Here is a 25,827-nt window from a genome sequence, read left to right as displayed (position 1 = left end):
CTCAGGAGGCAGAGGCAGGTGGATCTCTGTGAGTTCAAGACCAGTCTGGTTTACTTGGAGAGTTCTAGGTCAGCCAGGGCTTTATAGTGAAGCCTTGACTTTGAAGAAATAAAGAAGAGTGAAAAGGAACAGGGACCATACAGGTAAACACGGAGGACAGATTTTCTAAGCAGAAAGGAGGGTGTGCTGACACCCATGCTGGGAAACTGAATGGATTTCAGGAAAGAGCAAGGGGTAAAGCTACAGCAGGAAAAATATTGTCCAATCAGATGTGGACATGGGAGGAGCCTTGATGAAAGGACTTAGACTTTGTTCTGTCGGCCATAGGGACAATGACACTGTCAGTATTAGAAATGACTAAGCCAAGACATGGAACACCTGGGCCCAGAGGAGGGGCCACCTCAAGCAGGAGGTATGAGATCAAATCATTGTAATGGTCCAGGGTGGAGAGGGCGGGGCCATGGACTAAGGCAAGACTGGGAATAAAAAGAGGAGAGGCTTTGAACAGGTTTAAAAATTGTATTCAAAGCCAGGCAGTGGTGTCAGCACTCAGAGGCAGAGGCAGGTAGATCTCTATGAGTTTGAGACCAGCCTGGTCTACAGAGTGAGTTTCAGGACAGCCAGGGCTACACAGAGACACTGTCTCAAAACAAACAAACAAAAAATAACCAGGAGTTGGGAATTTAGCTCAGTAGTAGAGAGCTTGCCTAGCAAGCACAAAGCCTTGGGGTTCAGCCCTCAGCTCTAGGAAAAACAAAACAAAACAAAAAGCCCAAAGCAAAACCAAACTATTCCAGCAAGGCTTGCTCATTCATTGTGGATAAGTGGTGAGGGTGGAGGCACCCAGCTCACAGACTGGCTGGCATGCACATCAGGAGCGTCCTCTAACCTGGAGACAGCCTTATAGTTGTGGGTTTTAATTTACTTAGTAGTTTATGTATGAGAGCGAGCGAGCGAGAGACAAGAGACAGAGAGAGAGAGAGGCAGAGAGAGTCAGAGAGGCACAGGTATGGCTATCAGTGGTCAGCATAATCTTGGCATAGATTATTGCTTTACCCCTTGCTAAAGCAGGGTTCTTGTTTCTGCCTGGCTGCATCATCCAGGTTGGTTGGCCCTACACCTTTTAGGAAAATTTCCTCTCTCTGCCTTTTATCTCTCTGTAGGAGTGCTGCAATTGCAGAGGCATGCTGCGGTTTCTGGCTGGTTTTTATTTTTAGAATTATTTATTTTATGTATACAAGTACACTGTTGCTGTCTTCAGACACACCAGAAGAGGGCATTGGATCCCATTACAGATGGTTGTGAGCCACCATGCAGTTGCTGGGAATTGAACTCAGGACCTCTGGAAGAGCAGTCAATGCTCTTAACTGCTGGGCCATTTTTGTTGTTGTTGTTTTGTTTTGTTTTTTGTTTTATTGTTGATTAGTTGGTTAGATGGTTTATTGTGACAGCCGTGGCTGTCCTGGAACTCACTCTGTAGCCTAAGCTGGCCTCCAACTCATAGAGATCCGCCAGCCTTTGCCTCCTGAGTGTTGGGATTAATGGTGTGCCCCGCCACCGAGGGCCTTGTTTTGTTGTTTTTAACTTGGGCTCTGGGATTCAAATTCAAGTTGTCAGCCTTGCACAGCAGGTGCTTTCATTGGCTGAGCCATCTGACTAGCCAGGGACTATTTATTGTATGAGTTTTATAGGTCATAAAAATTGAAGATGGATTGGTCAGCCTAAGTGGCATTGCTAGTCGGTGATGATTGTGAGTGTTGGGGATAGGATTTCACCTAAGAGAACCAGCATCCTTCCTCACTATGCCATAGCTTCACCAGTTGAGTGGATTACCACTGTCAAGTAATTGGGGGTCAGGTCACCTCCCAGGGAGGGAGTTAAAAGCTGTGTGTGGTGGGGCATGCCTATAATCCCAGCACTTAGGAGTTGAAGGAAGGATGATCAGGACTTTAGGGTCATCCTTGGATATGTAATGAATTTGAGTCTAGCCTATATGAGACCTTGTCTCAAAAAAATGAACACCACCACCACTACCACCACATAAAGCAGAGGGAAAGGGGAGAAAGCAGCCACAGCATTTAATGCCTGACAGAGTTAGGCCTAGAGCTGCTACCCCAGAAGCATACAGCCACGCTCTTGGATACTGTTCAAGCCACAGACATGTTATATGGGGATCATATTTTGGAACCAATTAACTTTTAAAAATTTCAAGTTTTGGCCAGGCATGGAAGCACACAGCTTTAATCGTAGCACTCTGGAGGCAGAGGCAGATGTGTCTCTTAAATTCAAGGCCAGCCTGGTCTACAGAACAAGTTCCAGGATAAGGATAATCAGGGCTAAGCAGAGAAACACTGTCTGGAAAACCAAAACCAACCAACTAACCAAAACAAAAACTTAGAGATTCATAGTAAAATCTAGGTTTCTGGATTTCCTTGAAGAACTGAGATGTTTGGCCACATTAGACCTATGCTGCCGACGTGGACACCTGTCTGATCCCTCCACCTGGGGCCTGCCTGACCTCTATCATCTGGAGTGTCCCAGCCTGCCTGGGGTTCCTGCCCACCTCTGCAGTGTTTGCAGCTGGTGTTCCACTGTGAGAGGAACCACTGAGTGTGGCTCAGATGCCAATCTGCACTTTAATCAGTGTTGGGCCCAGGCCCCCCATTTCTGCCTAAACATCATCTCTTTTGAGCTTAAGGAACTGTGAGACAAGACACGTGCTTCGTTTTGTTTGCCTTTTCCTTCATGCTGTGAGAACTGGAAAAAAAAAAAAAAAGGCGTGTTCAGTAGTCACCGTGCTTGCGCCCACTCGGAGGAGGGTTATGTACAGTGTACAGTTGCTTCAGGACGAAGGGGAGTGGCCATAGCTTCTGAGGTCAGCACCGATCAAAGGCAGCAATAGGCCAGATATGGCCATGCACACCATTAGTCTCAGCACTTGGGAGACAGAAGCTGCTGGGTCTCTAGGAGGTTGAGGTCAGCCTGGGCTGCATAGCCAGATTCAGGCCAGCCCGAGCTACACAGTGAGACCAGCCCAGTGTGGAGAAAATAGTTTTTTAAACAACAATATAGCAATAGGCAGAATGGTCCATGCCCGTGATTCCCCCAGACTCCGGAAGGCCGAGGGAGGACAAATCTCTGGGTTCTAGACCAGCCTGGTGTATCTAGGGAGACTCTGCCTTAAAATCCAAGCAAAAGAAACTAATGTAGCTGGGCAGTGGAAAATGGCAAAAGTGAGGAGGTGGTGTGCGAACTGTGCTGGGCTTGCTGCTGCTGCTGCTGCTGCTGTGTCTCTGTCCTTTGTTTTGTGATGAATCATTTTTTAGGTTTTGAGCTGTAGACTTTGGCTATTTCATAAGGAAGTCTTCAGGGAAAGTTTATGTGTAGATGCAGATGACTGTGCCTGCCAGTTTAGGCAGCTGGGTCTTAGAGACCCAGCTTTGGCTCATTTTTAGAACATTTTGCATTTTATTTATTTAAATTTAACCTTGGCAACATGTTCCTGCATACTGAGCAGAAAGTACAAGATCCAGGTTGGCAAACCGACATCTTGTCAAGTTAGATACTTTCTTATTACGAAGTTTTAAAAATTTTACTTTTTAGATTATTTTATTTTATTCTGTGTGTCTGAGTGTTTTGCCTGCATGCATGTCTGTGTGTCCTGAGCATGTATGGTGCCCTCAGAGTCAGAAGAGGGCGTCAGATCTCTAGGAACTGGAGCTACAGATGGCTCTGACTCACAGGGTGGGGGGCTGAGTACCTGACCTGGGTTCTCTGCAATAACAACTAAGTGTTCGTAAACGTTTCTCCAGCCCCTTATTATCAAGTAATTAATTAATTAATTAATTAATCAATGAACTTTTTTTGACCACATGGTTGCTTTTTAAACATTCTCCTCTCATGCATTATATCCAGACTGAAGTTTCCATCCTCCCTCCATTCCTTCCAGTCCCCACCCCACTGCACCCCATCACCTCTCCTCTCCCCAAGATCCATCCATTCTTCCTCCATTTCCCTTAGAAAGAAAAGTGAACAGGTCTCCCAGGTTTACGATAAGACTAGGCACAAGCCCTCATATCGAGAGTGAATAAGGCAACCCAGTAGGGGGAAATGGTCCCAAGAGCAGGCAGAGGAGTCAGAGACAGCCCCTCTCTCTGTTAGGAGAGCGACAAGAACACCAGGTCACACAGCAGGGCTTGTGAATGATGAACCCACAGAGGGTCCATGATTGTCCTTTCAGTCTCTGTGAGCCCTAACGAGCATGCTTGTTGATTCTGTGGGTCTTGTTTTTGTGGTGACTATGACCCCTCTGGCTCCTACAATCCTTCCTCCCCGTCTTCTGCGGGATTCCCCTAGCTCTGCCTAGTGTTTGACTGCGGGTCTCTGTGTCTGCTCCCATCGATTGCTGGTTGAAGTCTCACTGCTGGCAACTGGGTTAGACGCCGATCTATGAGTATAGCAGAGTATCATTAGCAGTCGTCTCATTGTCTTTTTCACCCCAGTCATGTTTGGTTCTATCCTGGGTCTCCAGGCCGCCCAGCCTCTGGTTCCTGACCCTCCACACAGTGTCAGTCATAGGTTCCCTTTCATGCTATGGGCCTCAAGTTGAACCTGTCATTGCTAGGCCACTCCCACCAGTTCTGTGCCACCATTACCCCAGCATATCTTGCAGGCAGGACAGATTGTGGGTTGAAGGTTTTGTGGTTGGATTGATGTCCCAATCCCACTGTGGGAAATCCTTGCCTGGTGTCTTAGTTAGGGTTTTACTGCTGTGAACAGACACCAGGACCAAGGCAAGTCTTATAAAAAACAACATTTAAGTGGGGCTGGCTTATAGGTTCAGAGGTTCAGTCCATTATCATCAAGGTAGGAGCATGGCAGTATCCAGGCAGGCATGGTACAGGCAGAGCTGAGAGTTCTATGTCTTCATCCAAAGGCTGCTAGTGGAAGACTGACTTCCAGGCAACTAGGGTGAGGGTCTTAAGCCCCCCCCCCCCACAGTGACACACCTATTCCTACCAGGTCACACCTATTCCAACAAGGCCACACCTCCAAATGGTGCCACTCTCTGGTCCAAGAATATACAAACCATCACACCTGGTTATAGAAAATGGCTAGTTCAGGCTTCATGTCCCCAATATGACACCCTATGTCTATGTCACCCTCATAGAGCCCTGGGAGTTTCTAATGCACTGGGTTTCCTCATAGCCCTCCAAATGCGCCCCTTCCCCCAGTTCCAGTCTTCTCTCCTAGTACTCTCTCCCTCCACCCTCCTGCCCCCAGTCCACTTGCAAATCTATTTTCCCTTCCCAGGGAAATCCATGAGTCCCCCCACCCTGAACCTTCCTTGTTACTTTAGTCTCTCTTGGTCTATGGATTGTAGCATGATTACCCTTTACTGTCCACTTATAGGTGAGGACATACCATGTTTGTCTTTCTGGGTCTGAGTCACCTCACTCAAGACAATTTTTTTCTAGTTCCATCCATTTGTCTGCAAATTTCATGATGTCACTGTCTTTAACAGCTGAGTAACACTACATTGTGTAAATGGACGACATTTTCTTTATCCATTCTTTGGTTGAGAAACATCTAGGTCATTTCCAGTTTTTGGCTCTTACGAGTAAAGCTGCTATGAGAAGGGCAGTGGCGGTGGCGCACGCCTTTAACCCCAAGACTCGGGAGGCAGAGGCAGGTGGATCTCTGAGTTTGAGGCCAGCCTGGTCTACTACAAATCGAGTTCCAGGACAGCCAGCAGCTTTGAACATAGTTGAGCAAGTGTCCTTGTGGTAGGATGGAGCATCCTTTGGGTATATGCCCAAGAGTGGGATAGCTGCGTCTTCAGGGATAGATCAGTCCTCAGTCTTCTGAGAAGCTGTCATATTGATTTCCACAGTGGTTGTGCAGGTTTGTATTTCCACCAGCAGTGGAGGAGCGCTCCCCTTGTACCACAGCCTCAGCAGCAGAGCTGTCACATGTGTTACTGACCTTAGCCATTCTGACAGCTGGAAGATGGAATGTCAAGATGGTTTTAACTTGCATTTCCCTGATGCTAAGGATGTTGAACATTTATTCTTTTTCTCAGCCATTTTGGTGCCCCCTGTTAAGAATTCTGTTTAAATCTGTACTCCATTTTTAATCGGATTATTTGTTTTCTTGACATCTAGTTTCTTGAGTTTCTTCATATATTTTGGATATTAGTCTTCTGTCAGATATAAGGTTGGTGAAAATCTTTTCCCGGGCTGGAGAGATGGCTCAGCGGTTAAGAGCACTGACTGCTCTTCCAGAGGTCCCAAGTTCAAATCCCAACAACCACGTGATGGCTCACAACCATCCTTAATGAGATCAGATACCCTCATTTTGGGTGTCTGAAGACAGTAACAGTGTACTTACATATAATAATAAAGACATCCTTAAAAAAGAAAAAAAAAGAAAATCTTTTCCCATTCTGTAGGCTGCCATTTTGTCCTATTGACGGTGTCCTTTGCCTCGCAGAGGCTTTTTGGTTTCCTGAGATTATTGAGTATTTTAAGTGTAGCAGTGATACCTCAGGCCCATGGTGGCTGGAGATGATCACATTTCCTATTTGTGGGCGTTTGCCTGCTCCCTGCGGTTGTCCTTAGGCAGGGAGGCTGGAGCAGGTGCAAGGTCAGCTGACACTAGCTCGCAGGAGCTGTTCCTCAAACTCTCCTCTAGTGGCTGTCTGGCTCCGGGACTGCAGAAGGAGGTCACTGGCCTTGATTTGGGGGCGCCCCTGTGTCTCAGAGGCTAAATCTGCATCCCACAATGGTTATCTTCCCTGTTGCAACACATTGCCCAACCTGCAGAGGCCAGGCCTGCGAGCTTTCCCCTGGGACATACTGCATCCCACAGTCTGGCGTCAGGAAGCATCTCTGTCCAGATTACAAGGGTTTGCGAGGCCACGCCCCTCCTTACTGGACTGTGATGCCTCTCCAGTGTCTTTTGTCCTTCCTTTCTCTTCCTTGTCTTCCTTTCCTGACTGCTAGCATCACTTCTAGGCTGCTCTTGGAGTTCTCGCCTCGCTCCCTTGCTGTCTCAGTTACAGATCAGAGCCTGACCTGAGGAGGTTCATGCACCAGAGCCAAGTGAGGACAGCAGGAGCCTAAGCAAGGACTCAACTAGGCTGGGCTGTGTTTCAGTCTCCATAGCTGGATTGTTTTGTTGGTTGGTTGGCTTTATTTTGTTTGTTTGTTTTGTTTTGTTTGATACAGTGTTTCTTTGTGCAGCCCTGGCTGTCCTGGAACTCATTCTGTAGACCAGGCTGGCCTCACACTCAGAGATCTTCCTGCCTCCGCCTCTGCCTCCTCAGTGCTGGGACTAAAGGTGTGGGACATCACTGCCTGGCATTTGTGTTGGTGCTTTTGTTGTTGTTGCTGCTGCTTATTTTTTAATCTCAGTTACATTTTGTATTGGGGTGTTTCATCAAAAATACAGGTCTTGGAAAGTCCATGGCAAAGCTCTTCCTACCCGTGTATTTTAACAAGAATTCATCCTGTGTCATCCGGCACCACTAGACATGTTAGGATGCTCATAAAACTAGAACCAAATGGACAAACAGTGAATTCTGCTTAAATCATTGTGAGCAACATCAGGCTGGGGAGCTGGCCCACTGGTTAAAAACAGAGGCAGGCAGATCTCTGAGTTCAAGGACAGCCTGGTCTACAGAGTGAGTTAAGGACAGCAAGGGCCACACAGAGAAACCCTGCCTTGAAAAACAAAACAAAACAAAACAACCCAAAGAACACTTGCTGCTTCTGCCGAGGACTTGAGTTTGGTTCCCAGCACCCACATGGTGGCTCACAACTGTTGCAGTCCCAGTTCCAGGGGTCTGACACCTTCTCCACATCTCCTTGTATACTAGGCTTATGTGATGCACATGAACAGGGCAGGCAGACAACCACACATGTCACATAAAAGAAAAACATTTTAATGTCAATGCATTTAAATCCTAGCTCTTAGGAGGCAGACGCAGGCAATCGCTTGTGAGTTTGAGGCCAGGCTGGTCTACAAGTTAAGCAGAAATAGGACAGCCAAGGCTACATAAAGAGACTATACCTTAAAACCAAACCAAACCAAAGCAAAAAAAAAAAAAAAAAAAAAAAACCAACCAAACAATCAAACAAACAAAAACAAAAAACAAAGAATCAAGCAGCCTAAAGGCAGGTGACAGACAACAGGAAGAAGGTTGTTCTTAGGTAGGCTTTTATTATTATTATTATTATTAATTTTATTTGTAGTAATACACTGTCACTGTCTTCAGACACACCAGAAGAAGGTGTCAGATCTATTACAGATGGTTGTGAGCCACCATGTGGTTGCTGGGATTTGAACTCAGGACCTCTGGAAGAGCAGTCAGTGCTCTTAACCACTGAGCCACCTCTCCAGTCCAGGAAGATCTTTTTAATGATTTGATATGGAGCAGACTGAGAAAGAAGTAGGGGCAGCGGGCATCCCATGTGGGGCAGTTCAGGGCTTTTGACAGGGTGAGTGTCTAGGCCCACTGGGATTATCATGGTGTCATCTATTTCCCGTGTGCACATGTGGCTTGCTGGAGGGAATCTTCAGTAAACCACGAGGCTGCACGAGAGTCGTGCTCTGCGTGCCAGCTCCCTCAAGGATTTGTAATGTTTACCGATCAATGATCATAATTATTACGTTACAATCATGTCCTTTCATTTTTTTATTATTGAGATGGGATTCATATAACACATAATTAGACTTTAAAGTTACAGTCTAGTGGCGTTTAGTGCATTTGCTATGACCTCGCAGGTTCAGAATGTGTTTCAGACTCTAGTTCAAAATGAAAGGCCCTCCTGCTTGCGTTTGTTGCTTGTTCTGAGACTGAACCTAGGGCATCACACATGCTGTCCAGGTGCTCAGCCACGGAGATGCCTCCCCGCCCCATATTAAAATGCATTACTAGTGTGCATGTTTACACATGTGGACGTGAGTGCACATTATGTGTGCCACAGCCTGTGTGTGTTGTAGTGCGCGTGTGGAAGTCAGATGCCGACCTTAGGAGTCAGTTCTTCCTTTCACTGTGGTCGCCAGGAACCAAAGACTGAATTCAGCCTCTCAGGTTTGTTCAACCAGAGCTGAGCCATCCCCTCAGCCCCTCATGGTGCTGTGTGAGACTGGGTCTCACCATGTAGCTCTGGCCGGCCTAGAACTCACTGTGTAGACCAGGCTGACCTCACAGAGTTCTCCCTGCTTCAGCCTTTCAAGTGCAGGAATTAAAAACATATGTCACCATGCCACCTCTCCTAAAATAGAATCCCTCTTCCCAAGCTGTCTGACCTTGTTATTTCCATTTCCGGCTATTGTATACCAGTTCCTATGATTCATCTATGCGTTGCTTCAACAGATATTACCAAGCACCTACATACAAGTACACCACTGAGTACTGTACTATGGTAGGTAGGTGCTAAGGATACAGCAATATGTTTACCCAGGGAACAGAGAGGCTAGTAGGAGTTTTATACACTGAGCATATAATCAACAGCAGATTAATTTATGTCGGACACTTGTAGGAAAGGCTGTTCGGGGCCTAGGGATGTAGCTCGGCTGACAGTGTTTGCCCAGCAAGCGTGAAGCCTTTGGTTTAATTCCCGCACTGGTAAACTAAGGGTGGTAGAGCATGCCTGTAATCGCAGTACTTAGGAGGTGGATGCAGGAGGATGAGTGGTTTAAAGTCATAATTGGCCACATAGCAAGGTCAGCCTGGAATACCTGAAATCCTGGGAGAGGAGGAAGGAAAGGAACGAGGAAGGAAGAAGAGAGGGAAAGAAGAAAATTGTGTTAAATACTCGTGAAAGCTGGTCAAATGGCTCAGGAGGTAAAGTTTTTGTTCCTCTGGTCAAATGGCTCAGGAGGTAAAGTTTTTGTTGCTGAAACCCACACAGGGGAAGGAGTCAGCTGATTCCTCCAGAGCCGCATCAGAGAGCCCATGAGCCCCACACACCTTCTCCTTCCCACACAATAAATAATGTGATACAATTTATTTTATGCTTCAGATTTTATTTTATGTGCATGGGTATTTTGCCTCCATGTTTGTCTGTGCACTGTGAGAATGCCTGGTGCCCATGGAGGCCAGAAGAGGGCATCTGATGTTTGGGGATTGGAGTTACAGATGGTCGTGAGCCACCTTGTGGGTTCTGGGAGCGAAACCTGGGTTCTCCGCAAGAGCAACAAGTGTTCTTTTTTTTTTTTTTTTTTTTTTTTTTTTAAGAGGCACACGTTTATTAAGCACCCAGATAGAGAAGGAGGATGCCCGAGGCAGAGCTGCAGCACACACCGGCTGCCTCCGCCTCATGCCTGTGCGTCCATCGGGCGTCCATCGGTCTCAGGGACACCTCACAAACCCAGCACCTGGGCTCCGTCGGCAGCTTGAGAGAGGTAGAAGGTGGCTGTCCCACTGTACTGCTCCTGTATATGATATATGATCTATGACAAGAGGGGCAACAGAGGCCTCCAGCAATGTGACGGTGCAGCCACCAAAGCCACCACCTGTCATGCGACTGCCATAAACCCCAGGCACAGAGAGCGCGGCCTCAACCAATTGATCCAGCTCAGGGCAGCTGACCTCATAGTCATCCCTGAGTGAGTAGTGACTCTCCACCATGAGACGCCCGAAGGCCTTGTAGTCTCCTCGGCTCATAGCAGCTGCTGCCTGGGCTGTTCTCCGGATCTCGCTTACCACGTGCCGGGCCCGCCGGAAGCCCTCCTTGCTCATCAGCTCCCTGCCCGCCTCAAGCTCCTCCATCCGCACCTCTCGAAGGCTCTCCTTGCCCAGGGCCTGGGCCACTTCTTCACACTGTCGCCGACGAACCGGGTACTCGCTGGAGCCCAGGGAATGGCGGACATTGGAGTTGGTGATGAGCACGGCCAGCTTGGGATCTGACAGTGGCACCAGGCTTGTTTCCAGGGACCTGCAGTCAATGAGTAGTGCATAGCCTTTCTGCCCCAGCAGCGCGATGAGTTGGTCCATGATGCCACAGGGCACCCCTGCGAAGCTGTGCTCAGCCCGTTGACACACCTGGGCCCGGGCAGCTATTGCCCCCGAGTCTGGGCAGAGCTGTTGGAGGAAGGTGTACGTGGCCACTTCCAGAGAAGCTGAGCTGGAAAGCCCACCCCCCAGGGGCACTGAGCTGACCACCACTGCACTGAAGCCAACGAGCGGGGAAGCTGGGTAATGTTGAATCACTCCTTTGACATAATTGGCCCACTGTGGGATTCCAGGCTCCAAGGACCACTGGGCTGAGGGCAGTGGGAACTGCAGTCTCTGGGGCTCGTCTGCATCTTTGGAAGTGGTGAGAAGAGAAACAAGCCCATCTGTCCGGGGGCTGCCAACCATCACGGTCACAAGCTCCAGTGCCATGGGCAGCACCAGGCCCTGGTTGTAGTCCGTGTGCTCCCCGATGAGGTTGACGCGGCCCGGCGCCGACACGGCCAGCTCCGGCTCGGCTCCAAACTCCTCCATGAAGGCCCGGCGGGCCTCGGCCAGCAGCTCCTCGACCCGGGGCGGTCTCCAAGCAGCCATGACGCTCGTCTGCAGCTGGGCGCGCCGCCCCGCGGGATGCTGGGGCGCAACAAGTGTTCTTAACTGATGGTTCATCTGTCCAGATTTTTTTAAAAAATTAAAAATTTTTTAAAGACCATGAATACTTGTGAACTGGCATGGTGGTGCAGGCTTGTGATCCCAGTTACCTAGGAGACTGATGGAGGATGATCCAGATCTGCCTGTCTGGAAGAAGGAAGCTCAGCCAGACTGCTCACCTAACATTTGCCCTGAGCCCAAACCTCACTATGGAAGAGGTGGAGGTCAGATAGTGAACAAGACAGCGGAAATTCTTATAGGGTGTGACTGTTTTCTTTTCAGGGACAAAGATCTTCCAAGGAACTGAGCAGGACCACATGAGGGTGGAAGCAGAAAGTCACGAGTAAAAGAGCATTTCATTTACTACTCGAGAACAGCCCAGACATAAACTGGGGCCTGTAGTGTGACCACCGTGACCATTTTATAGATGTGGGAGTGAGGCTTCCCACCTCCCCCACTCCCTGCCCCCAGCAGATTTCTGCCTAACACACCTTATTTTCTAAGACCTGGTGAAGGTGGAAAGGGTTCATGTCCAGCAGAGGGCAGGATGAGAAGGAAAACTGCAGGCGCTCAGGGTCAGCCCAGCATCAGTCCAGCCGCATGTGTAGTCGCAGTCGACCAGCAGAGGGCGCTGCGGAACCGTCTTGGCTCTACCAAATGTGCTCTGGTCCCTACCCCACCACACCCACTGGGACTCCAGTACTCCTGACCCAGCATGCTTTCAGCGCCCTGGGGCTTTTTCTTGCACGCTAGTGCCCTCTTTTGTTTTCCTAGCCGCTTGTTCCTTAATCAAACTGTGAAATAACAAACCAGGGCAAGTCACTGAAGTTAACTTCAAACAGCGAGCCAGTGACCACAGACACATGGACCTGCCTCATCCAGTTCTCGTGCCCGGTCCCCAGGCAAGCAGCCATACAGAGTGCCAGCTGGTTGTTGCCTCTGTGTCACAGCTGCACGTCCCTCATGTAGGCACAATCTTGGGTTTCTTCAGGCAGGGTGACCTGGCAGAAGGTCCGCCCCACCCACAGCCGGTTTCGCTTTCCTAATGTTAGAAGTGCCTCTAACTGAGGGAGGGTGGCAGAACAGGTTTCAGCATTTTCCCTATTTTTTTTTTTAATATGCTTATTTGCTTAAGATTTCTTCTTTCTAGTGAGTTCTCCCCCTTCTCAAAAGATGCCCAGAGCGCCCTCTTTGGCATTTGTCCAAAGTCCAGGTTCTAATAGCTTTCAGCTAGTTTAATTTTAACCATAAAGCCGTCTTTTGGAATAATTACTTTTTAATCCGGAAAGAGCCAGTTTGATACAAGACCGTAAGACGTTCCTCCTGCTCAGAGCTAGCAGATGTAGAGGAATATTCATTTCCTGCTAGTGCGTCTCCTAAGTGAGGGAGCTGATGGGTGTGAGAATGGAAAGTGGAGAGAATTTGATTGGGTTTAACTGTTTCAATGTCTGCTTTAATGAACTTGGTGTCTAAGGAGAATAAGCTGGAAAGAGAGCGGGGAGAGACAATAAGAAGACCTTTGTGGCAAAGCGGCCTTTTCTCAGAGTTGTCCTGTGCACAACAAGCAGGTGCCCTCTGATTTCTGGGACAGTCTCTGTTTCTCAGACAGAAGACACAATGGCCTTTGTTAGATCACCTATTGGTTGTCAATTCTAAAACTGTAGGCATCTAAGAGACCGGTCAGCAGCCACCCACCTTTTCTCCTTCGGACTGGCCCGGCAAGGGCGGGCCCTCAGCGATGGGGGCCCCCAGAGTGCTGCACAGTAGCTGGACTCCATTTCTTCCCTTATGGCCCCAGTCCTTTGTAATAATTACTCGTGTTTATGAAACCTTAAAGGATTTTTGATGTATCAGGGTAGAAATCAGTCTTCCTTTTTGTTGTTGAGGTAGCAAACTTTTTATTTGGCAATAAAAGACAAATCAAAGGTGAGAATGAGAGGAGAGGGAGCCGTGTGTGGCGGGGACCCGTCTGGAGAGAGTCCTGCTGAGGCAAGCAGGCTTGGGAGAACACTGTTACAGAAATCAACTTTACGGTCGGCCCATGCTGGGCTTGCTCGTGTCCAGGGCTCTCGTGGCAGCGCTGGGTAAGAGGGAGAGGATGAAGGAAGTCTTAGCACCTGTTACCAATGGCAAGTCTTGAGCCAAAATCAAGGGTCTCCTAATCTAGTTGGAGATGGGCCTTTTGGGGTTAAGAGTAAATCGTATGTGTATAATCTCAGCTCCAGAGAGGTGGAGACAATTAGATTAGGAGTTCAAGGCCATCCTTGGCTATATAGGGAGTTTGAGATCAGCCTGGGTTACATGCGATTCTATTTTGAAAAAATAACCAAGCAGTCCCTCCCCTAAATAAGGGCAGATGCCAGAAGCCAGCGTGGACTGTGGATCCCAACACGCTGAGAGGCAGCACCTGTGGTGGTTTTACGTGCATTTGACGTCTACAAACAGAACAATCCACCCATTAATCCATCTGTCCTAAGATGGAACAAGTCAGAGCCTGGTGCTCTCCTTTAACTGGGAAAGGATGGGAGAAGGGTATGTGTGAGTGTCACACATTCAAAAAACATATGCTATGAGGGTGAGTCGGAAGGAAGGCAGTAGGTGCACTAGTCTGGATTTCAATCGTTTCTTTTTCTGTCCTTTAGTTCCTAAGACTTCCAGACCAGACCTGCTGGGCAGGCGTTCTCCTGATACCCTTCCACACTTGCACCTGGCTCTTACATCACAGAGCACCCTTTCCTGAGGCCTTCCTCTGAATCAAAGGCAGGGGTGAGTTGGCGCTCTCTCCTGGAGGGGCTGTCGCTGGGAGGAGGAAACACGGGTTGCCTGGCTCATGGAGTCATGCCGCCATCTTGCAGAAGAGAAAAATGTGAGTCAACTGGTTCAGGGGTGGGGTGAGGAACTTTTGTGTTAGGAATTCTTCGCATGTTCTGATGGTTTTCCAAAATCCAGTACACATGAGATTAGAACTTCTCTTTATCAAATAATTGTGTGTGTGTGTGTGTGTGTGTGTGTGTTGGGCAGAGGAAAACATGCAGGAATCCATTCTCTCCTTGCACCATTATTGGGGCAGATGCCACAAGTTTTGGACTATCAGGGTGGGTTTAGACAGGGTAAAGAGTCCACTTGGGGTTTGAGAAATTGGACTGTTGGACATTGAGACATTCCCTCTCAATGCTCAAATCCTGGAGAGAAAGGAATGGAGCCAAAGTCTCAAATCACTACATGGAGCTGACCTAATTATAATGTTGCCTGACTGTTTCATTAGTAGATAGCTGTATGGTGTGGGACAGCAAGGTCACCCATAGCTCTGAACAGTAACAACACTGTCCCAGGGCTCTGGAAAAGGTGAACGAAGTGTTCAGCCGGAGGATCGCTCTGTCTCAGCTTCCAGGTTAGCGTGGATCAGAAGTTGGGGGAGGGGCTGGTGAGATGGCTCAGTGGGTAAGAGCACCCGACTGCTCTTCCAAAGGGCCAGAGTTCAAATCCCAGCAACCACATGGTGGCTCACAACCATCCGTAACGAGATCTGGCGCCCTCTTCTGGAGTGTCTGAAGACAGCTACAGTGTACTTACATATAATAAATAAATAAATCTAAAAAAAAAAAAAAAAAAAAAAAAAAGAAGAAGAAGTTGGGGGAGGCAGAGAAGCAGAGCCAGATTTTAGGTCTTGGGGGAAATGCAAGGGAGGATCAGGAACTCCAACAGTGGCCAGGCCCACTGCAGCCTCAAGAGCAGCCCTAGAGTCTATGACAAACTCAGGTCACGTGTGGAACAGTCGCTATGGGGTGTTTCCTGCCCTAGACTTACCCTGTCAGCAAGATGCTATACACCTCGATGCAGCTCTTACCACTTAGAAACAGTGCCAACGGGAAACGGGGAAATGAACATCACGGTGGCTTACACTAGAGCTCCCTGACGGGATCGAAGGGCCTGGGGGATCCGATGAACCTACTAGATGCGGAAGTGAGAGGGTAGTGGGTGGGCACGTGAGAGCTTCTTGGGCAGGTGAAGGAAGGGGAAGGGAAGGCTAAGGCACCAGCAGACAACTCCTTGTCCAGTGTCATTTTCTCCTTCACAGACATCGGAGGTTCGATTGTCTGGGCCAGTCAGTTAACTGGGCAGCAGAGTAAGCTGAAGCTGGAGGAAGTGGTCAGGGCTGAGCGCCGCGCGCGCGGTAGGAGCTTTGATGCTGAGATGCTTGAACCCCAGACCTCACTATAAGATGCGAGGAGTCACTCCAAGTTTATAAGCTCGTTAAACAACTCGTAGTTTTGACTGGCTACATGTTTGGCTTAGCAAAAATACACAGAGTGCTTCAAGCCACACCTAACCCTTCTCAGAGCTCTTGGCCAGCAGTTTCTTCTAATTACTCCAGTGAGCGTCTCTGTTATTTACAGTTCATAGAAGACAGGGCGGAGTGGCTTCTAGCTTGGTATCTTTTGGGCCACAGGATGGAGGAGTGGTTCAAGTTCAGCTTGACATCAGTCTGAACCATAGAGACTGCTGGAGTTGAAGGTTGAACCCTACGCTACACACACACACACACATTCACACACATTCACACTCACACACACATACACACATGTGCCCACGCACACATACAATTCCATGTTGTCTTTGGCTGTGGAGCCAGGAACAGGACTTTATTTGTACTCCGTCCTTGCCTTTACAGTAACAGGTGGCTGGCTCACCCATTCCTTCTGGTTTTCTAAACCAATTAACTGTGTGTGAGGATGTGGGTGTGTAGCTGTGGGCATGTGTGCTACAGCACAGATGTGGAGGCCAGAGGACTATTGCCAGGGGCAGTTCTTTTATTCTGCCATGCAAGTTCCAAGGACAGAACTCTAGTGATCAGGCAGCAAATGCCTTTCCCCGGGGAGCCTTCTATTTATTTATTTATTTGTATTATTTAATAAGTACACCATAATTATATATATATATATATTTATATAATGTTATTTATGTATTTAGACAGAGTCTTCCGCTGTAACTCAAGTTGGCCTTAAATCCACTACGTAGTCAGGCTGACTTGCAATCTTGGTGATTTTTCTGGCCCAGCCTCCCGAGCACTAAGATTATATGCATGCATATCCATTCCTACATTTCCCCTCCCTCCTTCCATCCCTTCCTTCCTCCTTTCCTCTTTCTTTCCCCTCTCTTCCTTTCTCTTGCATCCTTCCTTCCTCCCTTCTAACCTCCCCTTCTCTCTTCTATTCTTCCTTCCTTTCTATGGAGTCGTATGCAGCACAGACTGACATCAAACTCACCATGTAGCGAGGGCTGACCCTCAGCTTCTGGTCCTCCTGACTCTCCCTGTCAAGTACTGAGATTATAGGCATGAACTCTTATGTACAGATTTATGAAGTCGGGATCAAACCCAGTGCTTTGTGTGTGTGTGTCAAGTGAGCTGCATCTCACATGGCCTGAGACTAGTCAATCCTTGTCTTACTCTCCCATGTGCTGGGTTTACAAGGCATGAGCTATCATGCCCAGCCCCCACTCCCTTAGAATTTGGGAAAATAAGAAGACTTTCGCCTTTTTCCTCCTTCCTCTCTCTTCTTATCTCCCTCCCTCCCTCCCTCCTTCCCTTCCTTGGATATTTTTAAGACTACATAGAAGTTAGCAATCAGGCTGGAGAGATGGCTCAGTGGTTAAGAGCACTGACTGCTCTCCCAGAGGTCCTGAGTTCAATTCCCAGCAACCACATGGTGACTCACAACCATCTGTAATGGAATCTGATGCCCTCTTCTGGAGTATCTGAGGACAGCTACAGTGTACTTACATAAATAAAATCTTTTTAAAAAGAAATTAGCAATCATAATGTCCTGTGGATCACCTCAAGCAGGGTGTAGCAGGCTCAGCATCACGCCTTGGTCTGCTCACAGACTCTACTGTCTAGGTTTTTCCATCACCTGGCCTGGGGATGGTGCGCAGGACAAGCCACCCAGTCGTGACAGATGGCCTTCTGCCGGAGTTGGTACTTCCTGATTTGACATCAACAGCCTCACCTTAAACAGCAAAGGACCTCTGCCGCTTCTGTTCTTCGCCATCTCTGAGGGAGAGGAGCTCCCACCCTGTCTCAGGAGCTAATAATAGGTGGGCTCAGCAGCCTGTTTCCTCTGACACACGTTATGAGATGTTTTCAAAGGGGGAGGCAGCAGGGAAATGGTTAACCTCTTCACCCAGCAGCCTAGTGAGGTACAAGTCCCACTTTCCAAGACAGCCAGGAACATGAAGGCAGCCATAAGCTCCCTAACCTCCACAGCACTGGGCTTTGTAGGTGAGGCTGCCGGACCAACAGCACAGACGGGCACATAGGCAGAGGCCCTGGTGCTCGGACAGCCCTCTCTAGACTAGCTCTCTTTGGACAATGGCCCTTCATTCAGCTTGTGACATGTAAGGCCTGTCAAATGTCTCCTTCGCCTGAGTACCTCAGGGGTAATAAAGGAGCTGCGCTTTAAAAACATTTTAATTTGTAGTTGCATGTTTAGGTATGTGCATGTGACTGCAGGTACTGCATGGGCACACACATGCGACTGCAGGTACTGCATGGGCACACGCATGCGACTGCAGGTACTGCATGGGCACACACATGCGACTGCAGGTACTGCATGGGCACACACATGCGACTGCAGGTACTGCATGGGCACACACATGCGACTGCAGGTACTGCACGGGCACACACATGCGACTGCAGGTACTGCATGGGTACACACATGCGACTGCAGGTACTGCATGGGCACACACATGCGACTGCAGGTACTGCACGGGCACACGCATGCGACTGCAGGTACTGCATGGGCACACGCATGCGACTGCAGGTACTGCATGGGTACACACATGCGACTGCAGGTACTGCATGGGTACACACATGCGACTGCAGGTACTGCATGGGCACACGCATGCGACTGCAGGTACTGCATGGGCACACGCATGCGACTGCAGGTACTGCATGGGTACACACATGCGACTGCAGGTACTGCATGGGCACACGCATGCGACTGCAGGTACTGCATGGGTACACACATGCGACTGCAGGTACTGCATGGGTACACACATGCGACTGCAGGTACTGCATGGGCACACGCATGTGACTGCAGGTACTGCATGGGCACACGCATGCGACTGCAGGTACTGCATGGGCACACACATGCGACTGCAGGTACTGCATGGGCACACGCATGCGACTGCAGGTACTGCAGAGGCTGGAGCCTTCACATCCCCTTGGTCTTACAGGTTCAGGTAGTTATGAGCTGCCTAACACAGGGGCTAGGACTGAACCCAGGTCTGCTCAATAGCAGTATAATATAGTCTTTTAACTACCGACCCTCAAGAACTGCCATCCCCAATTACACACATGCACACACTCTCTCTCCTGCCAGTACTTGGATCTACTCTAGGGCATGGGACACTATGCAAGCATGATTCCAGAGCAACATCCCAGACTTCTTCATTGTTACATTTAAAACTGGAGCTGGAGAGCTGGCTCTGTGGCTAAGAGCACTTGTTGCTTTTGTAGAGAACCCCAGTTCAGTTCCCAGCCCTCACACGATGGCCAGCAATCATCTGTAACTCCAGGTCCATGGGCTCCGGTACCACTTTCTGACCTCTGGGCCCCAAGCATGCGTTGGGTGCACTTACATGCATAGAGGCAAAACACTCACACACCGAAATAAATAAGTAAATCTAAAAACATTTCTAAAAGACGGTGTGTGTTATCATGTGTGGGGTCAGAGTACAGAGTCAGTTTTCTCCTTCTGCTCTGTAGATTCTGAGGTCCTCAGACTCTGCAGCAAGTGCTGCACAGTTGGTAAAGACGCCTCTTCCACTCCGTTCATTTAGTTAGTTGTTTTCTTAGAAACTAAGGGACTTTCTTTCTTCCTTTCTTCCTTTCTTCCTTTCTTCCTTTCTTCCTTTCTTCCTTCCTCCCTCCCTCCCTCCCTTCCTTCCTTCCTTCCTTCCTTCCTTCCTTCCTTCCTTCCTTCCTTCCTTCCTTTCTCTTTTTCTCCCCTGTGTATGTGTGTTCTGCCTGTACACATGCCTGGTGGTGCCTGGTGAAGTCAGAAGAGGGCATTGCATCCTCTAAGACTGGAGTTACAGACACTTGTGAACCACCATATGGGTGCTAGAAATTGACCCCAGGACCTCTGGAAGAACATCAAGTGCTCTTAACCACTGCGCCATCCTTCCAGCCTCATAGCCTGTTATTTGAGGCAGGATCTCTCATGTATCTCAGATTGGTCTAAACTCAACATGGAGCAGTTGAACTGAATCTCTGTCTGTCTCTGTCTCTGCCTCTGTCTCTGTCTCTGTCTGTGTGTGTGTGTGTGTGTGTGTGTGTGTGTGAGAGAGAGAGAGAGAGAGAGAGAGAGAGAGAGACAGAGAGACAGAGAGACAGAGAGAAAAAAAGAGACAGAGAGGGAGACTGAGAGCTGCTGGGAGCCGCTTCTTTCCTGCCATCATGCTGGGTGCAGGCAGGGAACCTAAATCTTCAGGCCTAGTGGCAAGCTCTTCTACCAGTTGAACCATCTTCCAGCCTGGGGCCGTAGCCTCTGGCTCTGCAGTGTGGGATAAAGGTGAGAGCCTCCGACACCCACCTCTCTCTGTTTTGGGCAGGGCGTTAACAGTTTACTCTGGGTGGCCTCAGTTTCACTCTGTAGTCCAAGTAGGCTTGAACTTGTGATCCTCCTGCCTCAGTCTTCTAAGGAGCCACCAGCCTGGCATGGAGTTGGATTTTGTATGAGGCGGATGTTGGCTTAAGTGTAGAAGAGCCATTTGTCCATGCCGATTATTCACAGCAGAGCCTTGAGGACAAAGACATTTCAAGGCAGGAGTGTGGGGAGGAGATGCTGAGATTCCCAGAAGTCTGAGAGAACTCACTCAGACGAGAGGAGTCTGGCAGTGGTATGAGGCAGAGCAGATCAGAAAGACAACAGGAACTCCGGAGCCGGGAGTGGAAAAGACTCACTGTTTAATTTCATCAAACCAACACCACGGCAATACAGCATTCAACACCACGGCAATACAGCATTCAACACCACGGGAACACAGCATTCAACACCACAGCAATACAGCATTCAACACCACGGCAATACAGCATTCAACACCACGGGAACACAGCATTCAACACCACGGGAACACAGCATTCAACACCACGGGAATACAGCATTCAACACCACGGGAACACAGCATTCAACACCACGGGAACACAGCATTCAACACCACGGGAACACAGCATTCAACACCACGGGAACACAGCATTCAACACCACGGGAACACAGCATTCAACACCACGGCAATACAGCATTCAACACCACAGCAATACAGCATTCAACACCACGGCAATACAGCATTAAACACCACGGGAACACAGCATTCAACACCACGGCAATACAGCATTCAACACCACGGGAACACAGCATTCAACACCACGGCAATACAGCATTCAACACCACGGGAACACAACATTCAACACCACGGGAACACAGCATTCAACACCACGGGAACACAGCATTCAACACCACGGGAACACAGCATTCAACACCACGGGAACACAGCATTCAACACCACGGGAACACAGCATTCAACACCACGGGAACACAACATTCAACACCACGGGAATACAACATTCAACACCACGGGAACACAGCATTCAACACCACGGGAATACAGCATTCAACACCACGGCAATACAGCATTCAACACCTCGGGAACACAGCATTCAACACCACGGGAACACAGCATTCAACACCACTGGAACACAGCATTCAACACCACGGGAACACAGCATTCAACACCACGGGAACACAGCATTCAACACCACGGGAACACAGCATTCAACACCACGGGAACACAACATTCAACACCACGGGAACACAGCATTCAACACCACGGGAACACAGCATTCAACACCACGGGAACACAGCATTCAACACCACGGGAACACAGCATTCAACACCACGGGAACACAGCATTCAACACCACGGGAACACAGCATTCAACACCACGGGAACACAGCATTCAACACCACGGGAACACAGCATTCAACACCACGGGAACACAGCATTCAACACCACGGGAACACAGCATTCAACACCATGGCAATACAGCATTCAACACCACGGGAACACAGCATTCAACACCACGGCAATACAGCATTCAACACCTCGGGAATACAACATTCCTTTAGGTGCCAAAACTGTTCCTGGGAAAGAGCTGTGAGCGGAACCTTGTGCTATAAACCTAGCGTAAGGAGGTGATGCTCTAGCCCTCCAGTCGCCCCAGGGCCATCTCTGTGGAGAATGAGCAAGGCCCTCAGCCACAGGGCAGGCAGCCCAGGAAAGACAGGCCACGTTTGTATTCACTCTAGACTAGGCAATGCTGGGGGGGTGTCTAGGGGGTGAGGGGGTGGGTGGGTCTAAAAAGCTAACCTGTGGAGCCACAGGTGGGGAACTAAAAGGCAGAATTGCTGTCACTAGACATTGTGGGGAAGAGGAAGGACCTGGTTACTTCCTGGGTTCCCTGGTGCAGACCCAGCCTGAAGCTGCAGCTCCAGGAGAGGAATATGGCCAGCTTGCTGTCTGCTGTCCAGCCAGTCCTTGGTCTTTGCTCAAACCTACCTGGCTTTCCTTCTTAGAACAGGAGGTAGAGAATAAGGCTGGGTGCTGCTGGTAGGGTGAGCGGTGTACACAGGAGTGTCCCCAGGGCCGGTGCCAAGCCAATCCCACCTGAGGTCTCGTCCTCATTCAGAAGTGCTGGGATCAGCAGGTTGATTCAAAACTGGGAGGGGCTGGGAAACCCCTCTGGCAGGAGATTTCGAAATGAGATTTGGATTAGAAAGAAAACATAGTGGGAAGGGTTCTAAGGCACAAAAGAGACAGGAAGAACTCCCATTCTGCCCAGGTCTTCACACGCCATTGGCTATAGGGGGGGTAAACAGGATTGCCTGGAACAGAGAGGCAGCAGCTGAGCTGGAAGAACCCAGGCAAGCAGAGCGGATCCTTGCTGCCTCCTTTGACAGCAGCACCCTGTGCTGCAGAGCTCGCCTGCTGCAGAGCTCGCCTTCAGTCTAGGGCATGTCAGCACCAGCAAGGGGTAGATAACACCCAGGACTCCCACAGGAGAGAGAGAGAGAGCTTTGGGGGAGAGGGGGACCTGGCAGGAAAACTGGGAGAAAAGTGTAGCCTCACTGGGTGAACTGGGAAATGGAGGGACGAGTAGGGGGGCTTGGGTACTCAGCCTTGGTGGCCCCAGACAAAAAAGTCTGGGTAGCTCTTCACCCTACAAGATGTTCCCTGGGTTTGAACTCACAGTAGCTGTCATGAGAAGGCCTTGGGTTGCAGGTGTCAGGCAGGAAGAGCATGGGGGGCCAGGTCTGGGGAGAGAGGAGGGAGAAGAGATTTGAGGTAGGGGAAACTGAGGAGGTAGGAGAGGAACGATTACAAGAATTCCCAACTAGGAAAAGGTGGATGGGGCATCATTGAAAGAGCCAAAGGTAAAAGGAAGGTTGATGCTAGGCGTGGTAACACATGCGTCTAATCTGAGCGTGCAGGAGGCAGAGGCCTACAGGGAGACATTCTAAAGAGAAATAAATACACAACTCCAAGTTCAAAGGTAACTGAGTCGCAGCTCATGCTTCTCATTTAAAAGTGCCTCAGTTAAGAGTCTGGCCAAGGCAGAACCAGCTGGCTGTGGCAAATCCATTTCAGTTAGGTGGTCTGAGGTCAGCAGGACTTTAGAAAGCTGTTCAGGACCATGCCACGAAAGCTGAGAGTGATCCGTCAGAAGTCCGTGAGCGAGCGGCTCTTGACAAGAGGGGCTTATGATTCACGAGCATGCCTACCTGCCTCGTGCAGGGTGGGGACCCATCCAACTGGAATCACCACCCAGCCTCTCCCAGGCTCCTTAGATGACAAGCCTTGGCATCCTTGGTCCACCCAACTCAGGCCCCAAGCATTTTGCCAAAGCATCAGTAAACAAGTGGGGGAGGAGGCCACGGGTCTTTGTGAGTTGTCTTGTTTCCTTCTTCTGGGCTCAGTACATGGCTCGGCGGGATGTCTCACGGGGCCTTCAACATTCTTTCCTCAAGGCGTGCCGATCACTGTCTCTTGAGCTGGTCAGGATAAGCTTCTTGTTTTATATTCTTTTGGACCTGGAGATCCAAGAATTTGCTTGAACTCATGTGGAGAAGCCGTCCCGCGAGGCCAGCACGCCCAGGGTTCCCGGGGCTCCCGGAAACGTGACCTCACCTGCTTGCTTGTCTTCCTTGCCAGACTTATATAAAAATAGAATCTCTTTAGTTGTCACGTTCAGCATGTGCTTAGGCATTTGTAGTTCCAAAGCTGTGAAATGTAGTTAATCCACGCAAGCCTGCTCTCTGTCACTGCGGTTTACAGATGCGGAGACTCCGGAAAGCAAAGTCCGTCTTGAGAGCCAACCTTGATTGACTCTGAAGAGTACAAGGCTCAGTACAGCCTGGCGTTTGTTTGTTTGTTTTTGAAACAGAGTCTCAAGATATCCCAGGCTAGCCTGGAATGCCTTGTGTAGTTCAGCCTTGTCATTCCTCATGGCTCATCCTGGATCACATTCTTGAAACAAATGTGATCCCATTTTGCTGTTGGGTTTCAGCCCAGCTCTCCTGTGGAGGACGTCCTGAGCCTCTCCCCTCCACCTGTCAAGTGCTGATCTATACACAGGTTTCTGTTCCATTTTGCTTAGTTTTCCCTTCTGTTTCTCTTGAGATAATGTCTCACTAGGTAGCCCAGGTTAAGTTACTGTGTAGCTTAGGCTGGCCTTGTGGTAACTAGTTCTTCCTCATCCTAGGATTGCAGGCACACATCATGCTCATGTTATTAACAGTTATATGATGTGCTTGTGTTATCAAATGGATAAGCTGCACACATCTTGCACACACCTTTTCCTGGCACGTGGGAGGCAGAGGCAGGGGCAGGTGTAGCTCTGTGAGTTCAGGGCCATTCTAGGGCCATTCTAGTCTACACAGGTTGCTCAGGGCCAGCCAAGACTACACAGTATAAAACTCTGTCTCAAAAAAACAAAACAAAACAAACAAAAATCGTCTTCTATTCTCTTTGGCTTTGGTGGCAGAAGCAAGATGACAAAAGGGACATCATACTTTGGAAAACATTGCAGTAAGACGTACATGTTGTGCTGCCGCCATGGCTCTAAGGCCTGCCACCTTCAGAGGTTGACTTATGGCAAACGTAGCTGCCCTGCCAAGTGCAAGAGAGAGCATAACTGGAGTGCCGAGACTAAGAGAGGAAACACTACTAGGACTGGCCAGGTGAGGCACCTAAAGGTTTTCTAGGACAGACTCAGACGTGGATTCCATGAAGGACAACACCTAAACCCAAGAGGGCAGCTGCTGCAACATCCAGTTCTTCTTAAGGATTTCAATCAGTCATAAAATAAATGTTATGGTTTTAAAAAAAATCCAATTTTATTTTTTTGAATATGAAGACAGGTGAAATTTTAAATATAACTTTACTTGAAGCTATGAATAGCTTACGTAATTTGCTGACTTCCTTCTTTTCTTCCTTCCTTTCTTTCTTTTCTTTCTTTCTTTCTTTCTTTCTTTCTTTCTTTCTTTCTTTCTTTCTTTCTTTCTTTCTAAGTAGGGTCTTACTATGCAGCCTTGGCAGGCTCAAAACTTGCTGGGTAGACCAGGCTAACCTCAGACTCAGTCTTGTCTCCCTGCCTCCTGAGCGCTGGCATTAAAGGCCTGTCCCACCACACTTAGTTTTGGTGTTCTTTATTTTTTATTTTTATTTTTTTGGTTTTTCAAGACAAGGTTTCTCTGTGTAGCCCTGGCTGTCCTGGAACTCACTTTGTAGACCAGGCTGGCCTCAAACTCAGAAATCCGCCTGCCTCTGCCTCCCGAGTGCTGGGCTTAAAGGCGTGCGCCACCACTACCCAGCATAAATAAATCTTTAGGCCAGAGCAAGCAGGGCGGGAGTGAGCGGGGCCAACCAGTGTGAGCGACCTTCATTCCCAGCAACCACGTGATGACTCACAACCACAGTACAGCCACAGTGTACCCATATACACAAAAAAATTAAATAAAATAAATAAATCTTTAACAAACACCAGCTTGGACTACATAAAAAAAATGCCCTATCTCAAGAACTACACCCAATCAGTGATAAAAAGAAAGACACCAGCCTGGCGGGCAGTGGTGTGGACGGAAGAGTCTAGAC

General features: G+C 48.9%; 2 pseudogenes across 1 annotated transcript; one reads left to right on the top strand and one right to left on the bottom strand.

Annotated features, from left to right (window-relative positions):
* Window positions 1-332: 332 nt before the first annotated feature.
* LOC110285680 (large ribosomal subunit protein eL37-like) lies at window positions 333-25,018 on the top strand (annotated as a pseudogene). The gene is made up of 3 exons (XR_015046152.1): window positions 333-412; window positions 14,257-14,380; window positions 24,719-25,018. The product of XR_015046152.1 is annotated as a large ribosomal subunit protein eL37-like (transcript).
* On the bottom strand, window positions 10,353-11,586 carry LOC110285959 (galactokinase pseudogene; annotated as a pseudogene).
* Window positions 25,019-25,827: the final 809 nt, after the last annotated feature.

The sequence above is a fragment of the Mus caroli genome, unplaced genomic scaffold (genome assembly GCF_978045245.1).
Source record: "Mus caroli unplaced genomic scaffold, Mus_caroli_1 scaffold_20, whole genome shotgun sequence".
Lineage (NCBI taxonomy): Eukaryota > Metazoa > Chordata > Mammalia > Rodentia > Muridae > Mus > Mus caroli.
The sequence above is the reverse complement of the archived record's forward strand: the minus strand, read 5'-3'. Positions and strand labels throughout refer to the sequence as shown.